This window comes from Aegilops tauschii, chromosome 1 (genome assembly GCF_002575655.3).
Source record: "Aegilops tauschii subsp. strangulata cultivar AL8/78 chromosome 1, Aet v6.0, whole genome shotgun sequence".
NCBI classification, from domain to species: domain Eukaryota; kingdom Viridiplantae; phylum Streptophyta; class Magnoliopsida; order Poales; family Poaceae; genus Aegilops; species Aegilops tauschii.
Window position 1 is genome coordinate 416,224,529 of NC_053035.3, and position 5,526 is coordinate 416,230,054.

Here is a 5,526-nt window from a genome sequence, read left to right on the forward strand (position 1 = left end):
GGAGTCAACTGCTACTGTAGCCCGATCTGGATCGGGAACCAGCAGCGCTCGAGGAAAGAGATCGAACCAGCAGCGCTCGCAGGAGCAGGAGGTAGGCAGGGGCGGCCAGGGAGGACCGAAGCAGGGGAGGAGAGGCCGGGGACGGCCAAGCAGGCGGCGGCTGCGGCCGGACGAAGCAGCAGGCCGCGGCGGCTGGACGAAGCAGCCAGCAGCAGCTGCAGGACGAGGCAGAGAGCGGCAGGTGCCTGACGAGGCAGCTAGCAGCAGCTGCAGGAGAGGCAGCCGACGGCAGTAGCTGGGTGAGGTAGTCAACAGCAGCTACAGGAGAATCCGGGCAGAGACTGCCAGCCATGGGCGGAGAGAGTCGGCGACGAGCGGATCTGGTTACGGGCGCAGCACGCACGGAGTTGCATCGAGAGAGGCTAACCTAGCATCTGATACCATGTTGGATAATGAGCAACTAGTATTCACTGAGGGCCAGAGGCCATTACATATACATGTGTGGTAAAGTGCAGGAAACCCCTTATGCAATGGGGATATACCGAAAAGAGACTATACACATCTAATAAAGGCAACATTGTACACCAGTTATTCTCTTGCTGCTGTTTTTTTTTTTTTGCGAGGATTCTCTTGCTTCTGTTAATACAAGGAAAAACCAATTATTAGCCGGATGATGTTCAAGACTGGAATAAAAATAAAGATGTTACCCAGATGATAACTCGATATTTTATTTGAGTTTTAGAAACAGACATAGATGGACTATCATAGTAGCTTTTTCTATCTGTTCACTCCAGAATTTCCTTTGACTGGTTTCTCAAAACTAACAGCAGCTGCCGGCCTAATAAATAAATTAGGAAGCCGATGGTGTTTTTTAGGGAATCTGGAGAAGTCTAGGCATGTTAAGAGTTTGCCCATCTTGCTTTGATGGTGCACTGGGAGTTGTTTCAGACATACATGCAGTAGGTTTCACAGTAGAATTGCAAAATTAGTTCAGGATGTAAACAACTATTATATTATAACAGAATATCATCGTGTATGCTCCGTAGGGAAAGATTGATGCTTCCACACGTTTACTCTTATACTATAAGTTTATATATCTTTGCTTTATGTTATCGGCACGCTGCATTGTGGATGTGTTCGAATGGATCAGTATTCGCTGCATACGTTTTCATGTCAATTTATGGATCTCTGCTTACGGGGAGGAGAGAGTACTCTGATCTGGGACTTCCAGACCAACATGGCATACACTGCTTGAAGAATGACCATAACTTAAATGGCACAGCCATCCTTTGTCACTAAAGCAAGTTATATGATCACATACATATAGTAACTGCTGGTGTTACCATCTTACGATACAAGGCCAAACAGCGAAGAAACGAGGACAACCAATTAAACATAACAGACTAAAACTACTCCCTCCGTCCCACAATATAAGACGTTTTTGCAAGCTGTTTTAGTTTGCAAGAACATCTTATATTGTGGGACTGAGGGAGTAGCATCCAAGCCCAATAGAACAGAAAATAAAATACTGATGAACCACTTCAAGCACGATAGAACAGAAAATACATCATGCAAGTTCAGATATAAATCATGAGCTTAGACACCACCTCCTTTGTCCTGGTAAAATCCTGAGTGGGCCACAAAACATTCCATCACTAAATGAAGTAGAACGCCGGGACAACATTATAGGCTAGATAAAATAGCTTGGGCTCTGAAAAGAAGGCAAGTCAATTTTCAAGATGGGCATCAACTACATCAGAGAAAGGCTTGGAGGCTTACTGGCTAGAACCACAGTTGGTGGTCTTGGCAGCCCAAGTTCTAATTAAATTTGGTATATAGCATCTCCTAGGCCCTTCTCTTCACACGTTGAGCATCCGCTGGAGGGCAAGTCAAAGGGGTCATCCATTGAGAAATCATGGGTATCCCTGTTGTGTGTGAAATCATCGCTAGTGCCACATCTCATTTCAATTCGAGCATCTGGAGAAGCTCTACTTCTGACTCGTAGCAGGCTGAGTTGATGAGCAAACCATCCGTGCTGGCAGTGGTAAGGCAATGTGATTTTCATTTCCTCTAGCCCTTTTGTATTCAGAACAAAGAACCTGGCAAAGTCAACATATGAAGTCTTGCTGACGACATAATTCTTCAACACCACTTTTTTGAGATGAAGCTCAAGACATTCAATTGGGTCCAGTGGGTCATACTTCCGGGCATTCATATACTCCCCTAGGTCGTATGAGGGTAACCGGAACTGGAGATAGAGATAGAAAAAAAAACAATACAAAAAAAATCGCCGACTGGTTAGCAATACAATAGTTGGCTAGATTACACGTCAATCAAATGCTTACACTGACATTTAAAGCAAGAAACCATGTTTTATACTCACAATGACATACAACCTCTCCAAGCAAGGGAAGCACTTGAGGAAGTTAACCATTGCATCCAGATTAGGGCCAGTAGAGCTGAGAGCCAAAACCCTCATGGTGTGCATTTTGGTTGCCAAACTGACAGCAACCCCTTTCTGCAGAACAAAGTGCAAATATAAGAACAATAGCCTGCACATAAGAATGTCAAATGCAATTGATGAAGGCTGCTGCTACCTGAATAATTGAACTCCCAAGTTGGATTTTGTATATGAATACAGACAGCAGCACACCCAATATCTCGAGTTTAGGCGCACAGATTATCCGTATGATCACTTTGCTACGCGTTGAGTTAAGTGGTAGCAATCTCTCAAGGCACGGGGCATCCTCAGTGACTAACTCTTGCAAAAGGACACCTCCACTCCACTTGTCAGCGCAAAAGGCCAAACTCCTAAGAGTTTGGGAGCTGATGCAGAGGCGACCAATGCCCGAATTGTCCTTCAGCTCAAGGCTTTCCAAGGCAGTGCAGCCAGAGAGCATGCTCTGGAGAACGTCCTCCGAGATGGTGACCTTATACAGGGTAGCTGCTTGAGGCACGGAAACTTCAGGGACAGCTGCGCAAACAAGTTACTCTTAGGGAAATGGGAGCCGTGGAATTTGGCCACGCGGAGAGTGGGCGAAAAGCGGAACACGGACAATGGCAGCAGGCACAACTTGTCCCTGTTGCTGTGCCAGGACGTGTAGGTGAGCTCGAACTCCTCTAGGTTGTCCAGGGCTTGGGAACTAAGCCAGCCTTCGATCTTGTCGTCGTTCTGAAAGATGCGGACCGAGAAGCGGCGTGCAGGGCCAGGATGCTCAGAGAGTATCTTTGTAATCAATTCCTTGCTATTGGGTCCACGGTCCACCTCGAGGTTCAGAGGAGCGGAGCGCCAGAGCGGACGCCACCGGCGGGAGAGGACCTGCGTGCGGGCACCTTCCTTGGTGGGAAGAAGTGATACGATGCTGCCGAGGACGGCGTCGGGGACGCGGCTTATGTGATCGACGCTCTCCCCATCAACATCATCACAGTTGCTACTCCCCGGTGGATCTTGGTCGTCGACAAGATGGAACTTACGCTTCTTTGAAGCTTGCAGTGCCGTCGTCGCAGCAGCAACGTTAGCAGCGGCAGCAGCCACCGCCTCCCCTACAGCCGTCGCCAGAGCCGCTGCCTCCTTCGCGTTTAACGCCGCAGCCAAAGCCTTCGCCGCCGCCTCCTTGGCGGTCGCCGCTGCCTCCGTCGCAGTCGCAGCCGCCGCTGCCGCCTCCTTGGAAGCAGCCGATGCCGCAGCAGCCGCAGCCAGCGCCGCCTCGTTGGCAGCCGCAACAGCAGCTGAGGCCGCCGCCTCCATGGCTGGCGGCTTGGCGAGACGCCGTGGGAATGGAATGGTGTAGTGGGGGAATGGGGAACTAATCGAGGGTTTGGAACCGAGGGTTTAGATTATCTAGCGGATCCCGCGAACCGGGTCATCCGTCGCCAGCCCAAACAGATCCATCAAGTCGGGTCGTCCTGGAATTTTTTTTGGATCCCGCATTAGTGAGCCTGTTTCCTCCATATGTACGGGAACTCCCTTGATTTTGTCAGATCCCCTTTCGGTTGGCGCGAATCACTTCCGACGGCTTCCGTTTCCCCCTTCCACGCGTCGCCGCCGCAAATCGCCGCCGCTAGGTGTCGCCTCCGGCTACCCGCACCGCCCGAAAGCTCCACCGCCCCACGCCGCATCCACTCCACCAACTCTCGGGTGGCGGGGGTGACCTTTCGCACCCGCGGCTCGACGTCACCACCGGCGCCATGGATCCGCACGGAAGCTCAGCACTTGGGATCTTTCCTTGCGGATCCGGGCATTTCCGCCTACTCTGACCGAGGCGCATCGGGGGAAGAGGGCGGCACGGCGCTGCTTCGGTCGAGGGGAGAAGAAAGGGGCTGGGCGACGTCTGGCGGCGGGAAGGAGAAAGGGGCGGCTCCGCGTCGGCCGACGGGGGGAGAAAGGGCAGCACGACGCGGTTTGTTCCGGCGAGGTATGTAGGGGTGAAGCTCATTCCGGCTAGTGCTCGATTTTGGCCTGGATTGGGTTCGTGTGTAGCTCATTCCGGCTTGTGTGCACATTTTAGATGGATTGGGTTCTTCCTCGTCGTCTTCATCCAACGATTCAGACATAGAAGATTTGATCCTCGACGACGACGATGAGAAACTAGTGTTGGTGTATCTCGTCAATGAATTTGAGGCGGGGCCGCCGAAAACGGCGTGGGTCGACGGTCGGCCGGCTATGCATTCCCCGCAACCAAGCTCTCGACGACAAAATGCTCATGAATCACTAGTTCGCCGAGGTACCGACATATCCGGCTGACCTCTTTCATAGGCGATATCGAATGCGTAGGTCACTTTTCGTCCACATCATCAAGGCTTGCGAGAAAAATTGTCGTTTCTTCACCCGGCGTAGGAATGCCGCCGGGTTGATTGGTTTTAGTGCATATAAAAAAAATAGGGCAATGAGAGTGATTGCATATGGTGTTCCGGCCAACTATGCGGATGAATATCTTCGCATTGGTGAGGATACCACCATAAAAAGTGTCCGTGTCTTTGCGAAGACAATAATCCAAGTTTTTGGCCTGCTGTATCTTCGTGCTCCAAATAAAGATGACGTAAAGAAGCTCATGAAAATTAACCAAGCAAGGGGTTGGCCGGGCTTGCTAGGTAGTATTATAGATTGTATGCATTGGAGGTGAAAAAACTGCCCAATGGCTTGGGCAGGGCATGTTGACAAGGATTTTGACCAAGATAAAACAAAATGCATAATCCACATAAAATATAAATGCAAAACGGCAAAATTCTGTTTTGTAATTAAAAGAATCAATTAAAAAATATAATCAGCCGCTCAAATCGACGACCGACAAATAAACATTGATAATGCACACAAATAAACATTCATCAAGTTTTGTCTTGTATGTACGCGCATCGTCGCCGACGGATACTGATCTAAAATTTCATCGTCAAAGACGACACCAATATTGTCGAAGCATCGTGCAATATGACCCTCCATCAAAATATCATCGTATCTTAACGAATGCACACAAAATATAATTTGATAAAGAAAGCCAATAATAAGGTTGATCCCTGCACAAAAAAGAG

At 49.5% G+C, this 5,526-nt stretch overlaps 1 pseudogene; it reads right to left on the minus strand.

Annotated features, from left to right (window-relative positions):
- Positions 1–625: 625 nt before the first annotated feature.
- On the minus strand, positions 626–3,748 carry LOC109767278 (putative FBD-associated F-box protein At5g44940; annotated as a pseudogene).
- Between the last annotated feature and the right edge of the window lie 1,778 nt (positions 3,749–5,526).